Source organism: Callithrix jacchus, chromosome 5, assembly GCF_049354715.1.
Source record: "Callithrix jacchus isolate 240 chromosome 5, calJac240_pri, whole genome shotgun sequence".
NCBI classification, from domain to species: domain Eukaryota; kingdom Metazoa; phylum Chordata; class Mammalia; order Primates; family Cebidae; genus Callithrix; species Callithrix jacchus.
The window spans coordinates 13,938,555-13,952,861 of NC_133506.1; the positions used below are offsets into that span (position 1 = coordinate 13,938,555).

The 14,307-nt window shown below is 40.4% G+C and overlaps 1 long non-coding RNA gene across 9 annotated transcripts in view; it reads left to right on the forward strand.

Moving 5' to 3' along the window:
* The window catches only part of LOC118153561 (uncharacterized), a 103,456-nt gene that overhangs the window by 456 nt on the left and 88,693 nt on the right, over nucleotides 1–14,307 (forward strand). The window lies entirely within an intron of this gene.

Consider the following 14,307-nt stretch of genomic DNA (forward strand, 5'->3'; position numbering starts at 1 on the left):
AAATGAGTTAAACACAGTGTGTACAGCACAATGCATGTGTGTAGGCTAGCATAACAGAGAGGTGCACTAGTTTTTTACCTATGTTATAGGGTATAAAAATTCAGAGACAATGAAGATTTGGCTCCTCTTTTTGGGAAACACAGCTTTCTAGTGTGGAATTTTGGAATCTCTATGAATTACGTATTTATACTTTTGGTACCCTTGCTGGAGTTGAGGCATGTTGGATGAGTGTAGGGCAAGGTACTGAGACTAGGAGGCAACGATTTACTAGAATAACCCAGAAAATGGACCAATACCCCCATTCCCAGCCCCAAGAAGTTTACTGATATCCAGAACAGGGGCATTTGCATTTTTAATATGTTTTTGAGAAGGTCCAGAAACATGAGCTCCCTACTGCTTCCTATGGTGAAACACTGTTCTAGGCAGGCTTCTACAGGGATGGCAATTGGTATTTATATATTTAGAGATCATTCTTACCACTTAAATTCTTCATTTTCTCATAAAAGCCATGTAGCTCTAAACTCAGGATAATCCATCATCTACCACTCTTCATCCCTCATGATCAAGTTTTTCTAAATAGGTTTCGAAATTGACATGTGATTTAAAAATAACCTGAAGTATGTTCGATAGCCCAGATAAGGACATGTGCTTTGTAGTGCCATTCATGGAAATAGTGACCTTGAAACAAATTCTGGAGGCCCTCCCTTTCATCTTCCTTTCTCCAGTTCCTAGGGATACAGGATAGGGATAAGAATTGCTGTCTTCTGACTTAATGAGGAGGCTTTTGCTCAGATAAACACCGGGGTCTTTTTATTTTCTACCCATTCACCAACTCATATAATGTATTTTTGGGAGGTCTGTTAATTCCATAGGATAATTCAGAAAGTTATATCTAGGCTGGGAACAGAGGCTCACACTGATGATCTTAATACCTTGAGAGGCTGAGGTGGCTAAGATTGCTTGAGGCTAGGAGTTCAAGACCAGTCTGGGCTACATAGCGAGCCCTCATCTCTGAAAATATTAAAAAATAATTTTTTAAAGGAAAGTTATACCTGAGCCAGGAATTCTGTAACCTTCGTAATCTTGTGTTCCAGGGTGTGTAATATTGGGAAGGTTTAGGTTTATTGTCTAAATGTTAATTGCATAAACAAGGTGGCAACCATGGCAGCCCAATCCCATCCCCCTCAGCATTGGCAGGTGGCCAGGGAGGTGTGATCACAGCCTCTGTCTGAGCTCACCTTTGCAGGTAATGGGGCAGGTATGTGGCGTTAAAGAGCAGGAAGGCCGGCAAGGGTTGGTAATTGTTTAACTCTTCCAGTGGCACTCCTCTGAGTACATGGACCACACCTGCAAACTTGGCAGGACGTGCCGTGCATGACTGGACAGAGGCACTGATACACTCCGAGCCAAGGAATGGGTTTAGGCAGGAGCTCCCTTGACATAGGGAGCCCAGCCTGCTGGGCTGCTTGAAATCTAAGGACTCAAAATGCTCGTGCTTTCGGGAGACAACTGCTCATTATCTGGTGAAATTAACCAGTCATGTCACCTTTTGGCACCTCGGTTTCCTCATTACTGAATAGTGAGGGATTTGAACATATTATCTATCCCTAAGATACCTTTTAGCTCTGACGTAGACTGAGTACAGTCTATGTCAAGACTCTGACTAGATGTAGGTATTTTCAAATGAGAAGAATTATCAGAATCACTTGGAGAACTGACAACCCAAAGCGCTGAGCTCCACCCCCCAGATTACTGATTCTGAAGGTCTGAGGTAGGGCCTGAGTATTTGCATTTCTAACAAGTACCCAGGTGTCGCTAAGCTGCTGGTTTGGGGCCCATATTTTGAGAACTGCTGTTCTAGTCCATTAATGCCCGGTTATGCTCTGGGGATTTTTCTGGGCCACCTCATATAGCTTCAACATGCTATGAAAAGGGCTCCTGTTTTAAGGAGTGAGGTTTTGTTTCCTGAATTTTCCCAGCCCTTTGTTGCTAATTTTTCCACCAGATTGGGCATCTTTGGAACATCACAATTTGACAAGAGAAAATAAAATGAGACATAGCTCATTCAATTAGGCAAAGGGGCCGTATTTTACCCAGCTTTATGTCTTATGACTTGCCTAGTACTGCTTCTTAGGAGGAGGAGGAGGAGGAGGAGGAAGAGTTGTTATTGAACATTATCTGGACTTATTATTCAACTTACATTGCCTTAGTTAACATTGTTTGTAATCATATTTGAAATATCTTCAGCACAGACAGAGTGATATATACTTGAGATTCATTTTTATCTGTACTCTAGAGCTCATTGTATGCTGCTTTTAAAATAGCTCTTAATGATTTCCACCTTCTAGTATTCACACCCCTGTGTAATCACCTCCCTCTCCATGTGGGTTGACCCTACTGACTTGTTTCCAAAATAACAGAATGTGACAAAAGTGATGGGATGTCACTTTTGAGATTAGATTATAAAACACTGTGACTTCCATCTTTCACTCTCTTTATTGCTGGCCTGTTCCTTTCTGGCTTTTCCTGAATGCTTGCTGTGGTGATGAATTCAGAGAGGGCTGCATGGCAAGGAAGGGTGGGTGGCTTCCTGCTAATTTCCAGCAGGAACTGAGGTAAGTCTCCCTTTAGACTGAGCTTGGAAGTAGATCCCTCCCCAGTCAAGCTTTCCAATTAGACCACAGAAAAGACCACCTCCTCGATCATCATCTTCAAAGAGACCCTGAGGCAGAGGACCTGGTTAAGTCATGTTAAGATTTCCAAAGCAGAGACACTGAGCCAATGAATGTGTGTTGTTATACGCTGCCAGGTTAGGGGTACTTTTTAATGCAACAAAATATAATTAACACAAATCTATTCACAGAGGATGTTTCTCAGGGACTAGGTAGTTAGCATTTGGAAAACTCAAATCAGAAGGCCACACTTCATAGTAACGCAGAGCCAGATTGAACTGGCTTGTGAGAGGTGCTTGTGCACACCTCTTTCTAACTCTGTATACAGAGATGGCATGTTACAGTAATAGTTTGAAGTAAGCATAATGGGAATATTTATACAATGAAAACCAGCAAAGAATACAATTTTGAGATCCCTTTTACTAGCATAGCACTGTACTTTAAAAGCCCTACCATAAACCCTGGCTCTCACTGCATCTGGTGAATAACAGAAGCCTGGTATATTTGCATAATGGTGTGCAGAGTGGGTGTTGCATTCATGAAGCCAGGGTTGTTAAAGTCATGTAGATTGTGGAATAATATTACACAGGGCTGCTCCCTTGTGTAAACAGTGTGGATGATCCCAAGAGTTTGCAAACTTCTGAATAGCATCTTTAGCTTAGGAATATGAAATAATCTCAACTTTGTTTATAACAGGTGATTGTTACCTGAATTGGGTGAAATTTTGGTATGGAAATATACATTTTTAATCTGTCTCAAGTGTACCTCCTAGGCAAGGCTCTGTGGAAGCATCTAGCTAGACAGAGAGTTAAGTAAGGAATTCCTAGCACTTGGTACCTGCTTGCAAATAAATATTTGTATTTGGGGAAATTTATCTCTGACAATTACTTTTATTGCTACATATTACCTGACAGGGAGGTTAGAGAGAAGAGACCTTGCTTACCTCTAGTTGTTGAAAGCTACCAATGTCAGTAAAAAAGGAACTAGTAATTGTGAATGATCAAAGCCACTCGGGTCAGTTTGTGGTATCAATTATTACAGTATCCATAAAGTACAGATATGCTACAAGTCTTCATTTTACACTTGAAGGATTTGGAATGTAGGCACAGTAGTCATCTAACTGAGTTTATGAAGCTTGTACATGACAAAGTTAAAGGACTCCAAATGATCTCTGACCCCAAAATCATGCTTCTAACCTCTCTACTAGAGGTCACTCCTCCCCCTTTTCACTATTAGAGTCTAAAAACCTTGGAGGGGAAATTCCAGGGAAGGAAACTCCACAGGCTCCAGTTTCACAGTCTTCCCTGACAGGAAATCCTAGCTGACCTTGAACTTCAGGGTCATCTGTTGCTGTTGTGGTTTAATACCATTTTTTAAAATTTCTAGTTAAAAGGGCAGCTCTGCTCACTGTCTCTTGCATGCCATGCTCTTAAAACATCTCAGCTTCCTCTTGTTACTGCCTGAAAAATGGGTTCCCCAAAATAACAAGTCCTCCAAATTCAGACATCAGCTTTCCTCAGTTAATTTCTACATCATCATTTATAATATTGGAAAGTTTTACTTTTAAGGAAATTTGGACCAATGCCCTAAACCGTCTTCCCATCTCAGAGCAACTGAAAAATGTGACCGGCTGCTGGCAGGATCCCTACATGCAAATGACCAGACTGTAGAGAGTGAAGTCTTTGGACATATTTTTCCCAGGAGAAGTTATTATTTCAGGGCTTTTCACTGTGTTCATGAATTTATTCTGTGATCTAGGCCTTGGGGAGAACACCCACCTAATTTCCTATAAAGGGCACTGTAGCATAGAAGTAAAGACAATCAGTGTTCACATCATAGCTTTGTCTTTTATGGCTTGTATAATCTTGGGAAAATTACTTAACCTCTCCATGCTAATGTTTTCTTATCTGTGAAATGGAGGTGTGAGTACTACCCATCTCATGAGTCATGAAAAGGATTAAATGCATTAAGCTATAAGAAGTGGCTGGAGCAGTTAAATGAGCCAAAATGCTCAGTTAATGTTACTTTTTACACATGGTGGGCCTGTTTGTCACTGCTACTTCCTGGAAGTACCCATGCATAATGGAAAGGATGGCTTCGTGCTGTCCTGCTTGTAGCCAATGAGTTTCTTAGTTTATTCAGTTTGTTTTTTACACTCCAGGAATGTATCAGTTAGCTGTTGCTATGTAACAAATGTCTCCAAATTTAGCAGCTCACAACAACAAACATTTATTATCTCACAGTTTATGCAGGTCATAAATTTATGAGTAGCTTAGCTGGGGGTTTCTGCCTATGGGTCTTTCATGAGGTTGCAGTCAAGCAGTTGGCTTGGTGCAGTCTATTTCAGGCTCAGCTGGAGATGATCCATTCCCAGGCTCCCTCTAAAGGATGCTATCAGGCCTCAGTTCCTTACCATGTGGGCCTCTACATAAACTGCCTAAAAGTTCTCATAACATAACAGATACCTTGCTCTGGGGAGGAGAGAGAGAGAGAGAGAGAGAGAGAGAGAATGCAAGCAAAAGTCAAAATCTTTTATATTGTAATCATTAACTTACACCACATTCTACTTATTAGAAGCATGTCACTAAGTCCAATGCATACCAAAGGGGTATGGAATTAGGCTCTACCTCTTGTGGAGCCAAGTATCAAAAACAAATGTGACGTATTTTAAAAACCACAAGTGTCTTTCACAACCCAGATACCTTAGACATTTTAAAGTTTAAGTGCACTTTGGAGATCAACTAGCACAACTGCCTCAGTTGAGAGATGAGAAGAGTAACTCAAGAGACTTGCCCAAGGTCACCCAGCTAACTGGCCCCAGGGACTAGATTCAGCTCTCTTACTGTTGCTATGTGCAGCTGTACTTCATTTTCAAGTCATGTTGATGGAGTCACTTCACTGATATGCTGTGGCACATCCTGAAGCCCTAGGCTACTGAGAGATTGAAACTTGTACATCATATCTTCAGACTTGCACTGTCTAGTATGGTAGTCAATAGCTACGTGTGTTGTGAGTTACATGTGGTGTCGAATATGTATCAAATTTCCAAGAGTTAGTATTTAACATGTAAATTATCTTATTATTTCATATTGATTCCATGTTGATGTGGGAACTATTTTGGATATATTAGGTTAAAAAATATATTGTTAGAATTCATTTTCTCTATTTTATTTTTATTTTTTACTTTTTTAATGTGGCTACTAGAAACTTGAAATTCCATATGTGGCTTGCAATGCATTTCTATGGCACATTTGTATTTCTGTTACTGCTCTAGACTAGACTAACCAATCTCATCATTCTCCATGTCTTTGGTCTTTCAGGGTCTTGCTTTTACTTCCAACCCTGTTTCCAGCCAAAGTGACTGAGTCACAGCAACACAGGCTGCTCCAAGGCCTCTGTTCTCTGCTGACTCTGCAGAGAGAGTGCCTGTGATTTACAAGTCTGCTCCTTTAGACCTTTCCAAAGCAATTAGTAACTAAGGGTGTCCTGTGCAACTGCAGCAATGGTTTCCAATGACATGTGTGTTCTGATGGGCTCAAAACATTCCCTGAGGACTGAACTTCCACTCAAAAACTGGGTCCCAGCCAGGCACGGTGGTTCATGCCTATAATCCCAGCACTTTGGGAGGCCAAGGCGGGTGGATCAGGAGGTCAGGAGTTCGAGACCAGCCTGACCAACATGGTGAAACCCTGTCTCTACTAAAAATATAAAAATTAGCTGGATGTGGTGGCAGGTGCCTGTAATCCCAGCTACTTGGGAGGCTGAGGCAGGAGAATCCCTTGAACCCAGGAGGCAGAGGTTGCAGTGAGCCGAGATCACACCACAGCACTCCAGCCTGGGCAACAGAGCAAGACTGTCTCAAAAAAAAAAAAGAAAGAAAGAAAAGAAAAAAAGAAGCTGGGTCCCAACATTCTGCTTACTCTTTTTAAAGATAATGCCAGACTAAGTAACCCCAACTAGATCCATTACATAACCTTTCCTCCTCTCCTCCCCACCCCTCCCTTCCCCTCACCTCCTCTCCTCTCCCCTCCCCTCCCCTCCCCTCCCCTCCCCTCCCCTCTCCTTCCTCCCTTCGTCCTTCCCTTCTTTTCTCTCTCTCTCTCTCTGTCTTTCTCTCATTCCTTCTAAATTCTGAGTCAATTCAGAAAAATTCAAGCCCAGATTTGGTCTTGAAGACTATTGTAAATAAAGTGATCAATTGAATCTCCGTGGACTGGACATTTGGGTTGAACATTTGGAAGAGTGATTAGTGAGAGGAGTTAAAAGACAGTCAATTCAAGGTCTCGCCATTTATTGAACAGATTGTCAGCCCCTTCACCATAGAGTATTGTTTTCAGAAGATCTGCTTGCCCAGGATTCTTGGTTGTAATTCATCTCATGACTGGGGAAGATAAATATCCCTTTCATGATAATTTAAAGTAGTTAGTCTGCACACTCTCTAAACAGCTTCCTTCCATTGATCAACAAGTGGGCCATGAAGCCTCTTGCAGGCCTCTGCCCCTAATCACCCTTCTTGTTGACATTCCAAACTGCTAAGCTCACAAATGTACTGGGAGGACAGTAGCTAGAGGACACATATTCCCTAAGAGAGAATCCTTGACTTTCACGGTATGTGACTTTGTTATTTTCCCATCCTTGTAAGGGCTTGACATTGTTTCAGAAAATAGTGTTAAATTGAGGAATGCCATTCTCAGTTTCTTTCTCACTGACCCATGCCATTCAATTTCTTCATCCTCCTCAAAACCTTTTTTGGAATGAGGCAGGAAATAAATAAATAAATAGAACTGTCTCTAATGTAAAATGAGTTGGGTAGTTTGAAGATTTGTTTTCTCTCAAACACTTGAAGGAAGATAAAGACTGAAAACAAAGAAGCTGCTACATTTTAGATGTAAACAAGAACACGAAATAAACAATGGCCATTGGATAAATATGGTACATTATACAGGGCTAGCATTTTGATAACTTGTGATTTGGAGGAAGTACAAGTTGGTACTTCCACTTTTTTTTTCTGGTCTTTGTTTTTGCTAATTGTATGCAGCATAGAAATCCCATAGCTCCCAAATCTTCTATTCCAACTGCCATTTGAAATTCTACTACAGTCCCATGTATCATCATCAATGACACCCCCCAATAGGGCCAGAAAGGATACTGAGATCTTCTAAACTGAGCTAGAATCAAACCAAAAACCCTGCGAATATAAGCAAAAGGTTAAGAGAAGTAGGAAAGCTGGTTTACATCAGAAAAGATGTCTCCCCATGGAATTTTCTGGAAGATGCCATTTTGTAACAATAAGTTTAGGTCTGTTTGTAAATCTTTTGGTTACAAAAATCAGGACCATGTCTATGTCAAGTAATGGAGGTTACTGTTGAGTTACTATGATGATGGCACAGACAGAAGCTAGTGCCTCCCTTAGACTACAGTAGTAGTTCTCAACAGTGGGTGAGAGCAGGGTAGAGATTTTGCCTCTGGAGGACATTTGACATGTCTGGGGAAATTTTTGATTGTCATAGTTTCATAGGAGAATGCCAGCATCTAGTGGGTAGAGCCCAGGGACACTACTGAACATCCTCCAATTAAACAAGTCAGCTCTTGACAACAGAGAGTGACCTAGCTCAAAACATCAATAGTCCTGAGGATGAAAAACCCTGAAAAAGGACAAGAGGTGACCCCCTACTTCCCACCTGGCCCTATGACCCAGAGGACTTTGTATGTTAAACATCAAAAAACAAAGACAATAAATGTTATTTTTGTTTTTCACATTCAAATTAAAATTCGTTACTTGATTGAACATAAAATTTTATGACAAGAGAAACTGACAAGAAATAAACAGCAGTGGCACCTATCATAAAACCTTTGTTTAGATTCAGAGAACAGACATTTAGTTTCAGTGAAGTTTCCCTTGTAAATAATCATTCAAAGGCTGCATTATTAAGCATTGTAACTGGTAGATGAGGATAAGTCTTCCTTATCCTTAAAGTTCTTTGGAAGTCAAATGGACACCCACCTGCCTGGAGTGGTTAGGGCAAGGAAGAAGGACAGGTGGTCCTGGAGAGAGGTACTGCCCTTCCACTCTGCTGCATTTGCAGGTCTAGATTCTGTGTTTCTAAATATTATAGAATGACTCAATAACACATTCAACTGAAAAATAGTAATATATCATTTAAAAACTCTTCAAAAAACAACAATGCTCTTAAAATTGCATGTACTGTTGCTTATTATATTGTATTGATCATAATTGTGTGATGTTTGAGAGAGCTACTCTCTCCTCACCTCCATCTCACCTTTCAGATCCATCAGCCCCATCCTTCTCTGCCCCATCTGTCCCTGGTGATTGATCCTTACTGATGACATCATGTGGATTCTCTTGTTCCTTAGTTTCTGAGCTAATGGGAGGTGCTGGCAGTGGAACAGATGGAAAGAGTGGAAAGGGCTCAGAATACTTATTTCCTGCCCTTACCCATCCTTGGCACCTCTTTCCTGGTAGTGGCTACGGGCCTCCATGATTACAGCTCCTGTTTGGTAGAAACTTCTTTGTGGTTTCAGTTTTTTTCTGACTCTGTCAACCCTACTTTAATTTTTTTGTCTTTCAGGTTGATTGGTAGGTTTCTAGCTGTTGCTGGACTAAGAGTTCCTCAACATCTTTTATCAGTTCCATTAAAACTATCAACATCTCACAGAGCAAAAAGAACCCTCATTCATTGCTAGTGGAGATGCAAAATGGTACAGCCACTTTGGAAGTTGGTGTGGCAATTTCTTACAAAGCTAAACATCATTTTACTATGTAATCTAGCAATTATGCTCCTTGGTAGTAACTCAAATGAGATAAAACCTTATATTGTGCAAAAACTCCACACAGATACTTATAGCAGCTTTATTCATAATTACCCCAAACTGGAAGCAACCAAAATGTCCTTCAGTAGATGAATGGATAAACAAGCTGTGGTCATTCATACAATAGGATGTTAGTCAGAGATAAAAATAAATGAGCTTTCAAGCCATGAGAAGACATGAAAGGACCTTAGATGCATAGTGATAAGTGAAAGAAGCCAGTCCAAAAAGGCTGCATACACTATGATTCCAACTACATGACATAGTTGAAAGACAAAACTACAGAGACATAAAAAAGATGAGTGGTTGCCACAGATGTAGGGAGAAAGGAAAGGCAGAATAGGTGGGGCACAGAGGAATCTTAGGGCAGCAAACTATTCTGTATGATGCTGCAATGGTGGATACAAGGCACAGTGCATCCTTCCAGACCATAGAATGTACAATGCAAAGACTGAGTCCTAGTAGAAACCATGAACGTTTGTTAATAATAACGTATTGATACTAGTTCATCAGTCGTAAGAAAGGTACCACACCAATGTAAGATATGAATAATAGGGACAACTGTGAAAGGCATAGGAGGCATATGGGAACTCTGCACGTTCAGCTTAACTTCTCTGTAGACCTAGAACTACTTTATAAATGAGGTTCATTAATTAAATATATCACTGAACCATATGTATATATGTGGAGAAAAAGTCTGCCCTCTTCTCTGTGCATCACCTTCTTATTAATTTTATCTTCAGTTAAACTCTTTCCTGGGAAATTCTGTTTCCTGCTAGGGCCTGATTATTGTCCATTGTATCAAAAAGACATTGTGAAAATAAAGAAAACAGCCAAAATGATAATATTATTAAAACCTTGTTATTCATGAAATGCATGTTAGACACCAAAAATTGGTGGCTTTTCATATTACCAATGCTACAAAATTAATTAAGGGGTATATATCTTTTTAGATTCCTTGGCATTACCCAAGGTTTAGGAAATAGAGAATGATCAAATGTCCTGGTTTTCCTGGGGAAATCCTGATTTAGGCTGTTTTTCTGAATGTAGTTGTTAACAGAACCCCATTTTCCTCTCAAACGCTTCCTAGTTTGGATAGTAAGTTATAGAATTGTTGTGCCTCTAAGACTTTCTTTGCAAAAGGAGTTACAAAGCACCATGAACAGAGTCTAATCATACTCACCCCAGCCTGTCTGTTTGGGCACTGTCTGGAACAGACAGACTAGACTGAGAACAAAGGTGTGTCTGCCAGGACTAAATGTTCCAAAAGCAGATTTTTTATCAGATGAAACTATAACCTAGATCTTAAAATGATTGAATGCAACTTCTGTAGTGAAAAATCAGCTAAAGTCATATAAGGATTTGCTAAAATTGAACCTCAGGCCCCATGAGATCCTCAGCAGCTTGAACTGTGGAGAGCTGGTACAGCTAGGGTCATTGGTCTACCGCCTGGACTGTGAATCAGGTACAGAGTACAGAGGCCTTGCTCCATACCTACATAGCTGCTAGCCAGCTCCAGAAGCCAATACTCCACCTACCAGGACGGAGACCTTCCTTGAGATTTCCCTTTATTATTGTCCATTCATTCAATGAATGCCTACTCAACTCAGTCACTGCCTTGAAAATACAGTGGTGCATAACACAAGTTTTAAAAAAATCAATTTTAGTGGGAAGAGACAACGAATAAACAAGTAATCAAGTCAGTTAAATAATTCTTATAATGCTGAATGCTATGAAGGGTATAGATGCAAAATCCTTGTGCAGGAGAGAGGGAGGGCTTCTTTCTAAAGATGATAGTTGAGCTAATTCTGAAGAAGAAAGGGAGCTAGCCAAGGGAAATCTTGGCTGTTCAGCTCACAGCCCTGTTATTCGTGAAACTAATAAATAAACAGTGTGCCAAGAAGAAATATTATAAATTGTTTGAATGGTTTTTCTTGATAAGCAAAAAGAAAACCACTATTCTAGGTAATATTTGTGGGCACCGTAAGCTTTAGAAAGAATTGTTCTCTTGTTAGCAGTCATTTGTTAGTGATTGGTAATTGCCATCATCAAAATGCTAAATCATGTTGACCCGTCTCCTTCTCCACGACAAGACTTTCCCAACCTGTTCCAGTTACTATGGCAGCATAACAAATTACCCAAAACCTTAGTGGCTTAAAACAATGACAACACTTGTTTTGTTTATGATTTTATAATTGGGGGGACTCCTGGAAATAGATCATCTATGTTCCACTCAGCATTAACTAGAAAAGTGCAGTGAGGGGTCCTGGAATGATCTAAAGTCTTTCTCATTACCTGTCTGGCAGTTGGTACTAACTATTAGCTGAGATCTCCCTAATGCTTTTGGCCAGATAATTACACATAACCTTTCCACATGTCCTGGGCATCCTCACAACATGGAGGTTGTGAGAATCCTGACACAGAGAGAAGGCCAACTTAGTGCTGCGTTGCTTCCTATGATGCAGCTTCAGAAAGCACATAACAATACCTCAGTTATACTCAATTCATCACAGTCACAAAAGAGGCTGTCCAGATTCCAGGAAGGAAACATAGATCCCATCTCTCATTGCAGGTCACAGAGGATGAAGAACATGTGAGGTGGCATTTATTGGTCCAGCCGTCTTGAAAATATATAATTTTCCATGAAGCTCAATCTTTTGAGCTTCTCGTAAGACACTTCTATTTTTCCACTCCACATGCCTACAAGAACACATAAGGCAACTGCAGAGATAGGAGAAGTGAAAGAAACTGAGTGAGAAACTCAAAAATCCTCATCCGTGAACAGGCAGACAAGGAAAGCCTAGAGACTAATTCATTATTCACCTCTGTTCTGTGTATTTATGATCGGTATCAAGCTTGAATGAGTCAGTACAAATATGTTTAGAAAACTTTGGTTTGAACAAAGTAAAACGTTTTTTATATTTCTTATCTTCTTAGAAATTTTAGTAACTATTTGTATGTATTCTAAGAGGGACACATAGTGTGAAATTTATCCCCATCTTCTTTTACATGGAACGCTTTTTGCATGCAATCCTGAAATAGCTCATGGGACCACTTAGGACATTCTGTTAGGCCAATTTGTCCTAAGAGGAGTTATAGCAGATCCACAGAAAGGGATGTTTCATGGGTTTTGTGAGGGGATGAAAAATCTCTTCCAGGTCGAAGCTGTGAAAGGAATGTAATGTCTGCTTTTCAACTCTGGTTGGCAGAATGTTGTACCCTATGGTACCTGAATGAAAGATCTAAGCTGAATGTGCTCAATAAATATGCTGTTTCTGGTATGCCAGACTTCAAAACCAGAGCCCAATAGCATGAGTACTTCAAGGATTGCCACTGATGTAACCTTTCAGGGGAAAGGCTGGTCCATCAACAAATGATTCAGATGTGAGGAACAGTGGGAAGCCAAGCCAGTGAGTAAGGGACAACATTTGCTGCAGATGGAGCTCAACTTCACCCTGCCTTATTGGACCAAGTTCACTACCTGAGAGTGATGAAATGAGGCGAAAGAGAATGTCCTCCAGCACGAAGACTGCAGAAACTTACAAAAGAACTGTAGGCTAGAAATCTAGACCAGCCTCAAGATGCCAAGATTCCACTTAGAGGAAAGGGAAATACATCTGTGGAAATTAATGAGAAACACAGATATTCCATGGGAGTTCAGAACCTGGAAATTAGTGAGGCCAAGAAAAGACAGGGATATAACTGAGGGCAAATTTCATAGGAGTTTGCAACATGATATTTGAGTAGAAAGGAGCTTGGTTTGCTTTTGGCAGCAGGAGGAAAATCTCCATTTCACATTCAACAACAAAAAAGGGATCCTGGTGAGGACTCATCTGGAATCCCATCTTCGAATTTGGTGTCTTATTACAGTAGGGGAGTAGTTGACCTGGCCAAAATTCCAAGAGCCAGCTGAATTCTGTTGGGTTTGGGTATACTGATTAAATAAGTCAAATCCTCTTGGCCTTCTGAGCATCTTAACTCCCAACAATCACCCTAGGAAACATTCAGGAAGACTATGAAAGTCCTGGAAAATTCCAAGGGAAATATTTCTACCCAAAAGTATATGAAGATTGAAACAGCCAAGGAAGGAAGGAGATTATTGCTTTTGGAGAGCGGAATTTCAACCAGAGACCAGAGAAGACAGTTCATCCTCAAGATGCATTAAATTTTATACAAGGTCTTTTGTGGACTGTTTGGACACATTCTGCCTCCGGGCACCTCAGATTAGCTTCAGTACTAGAGAGTCTGATGATTTTTCAAAAACCGTGAATGCTCTCTGACACTGGCAAAGAAGCCTGGAAAAGATGAGATACCATACATTATTTACTAGCTCAATGATAGCTAAATGGTATTTTTCTTCTTTCAACTGGATTTAAAAGTGTATTTAAGGAATGAAATGTATTAAACAGAAGCTATTCACACTTAGGCAAAAGTCCTGTTTCAGAGCTGGGCAAGTGTTCACTGCAATCAGGATCATAATCACACCTGTACGATTTCTAGCATTAATTAGAAAACCTACCCAGACACTGAAATAATAAGATTGTCGACTTTTGCCCTCTCTGGGATCAGTGCCAAGTGACTGATTTTCAACATCCTGGTTCCATGTTGCTCTCATTGTGATCTCTCTTCTGATTCCTTACTTCTTACTTGCCTGCTTTTTTGCTCCTTTTCATTATCTGCCCCTGAGTTCCTTCTTCTTCTGGCTAGACTTCTGTCTTACTTATAAGAAATACCATAGATGGAGAGCTTGCAAGCAACAGAAACATATTTCTCAGCGTTCTGGAGCCGGGAGCTGAGATCACAGTGC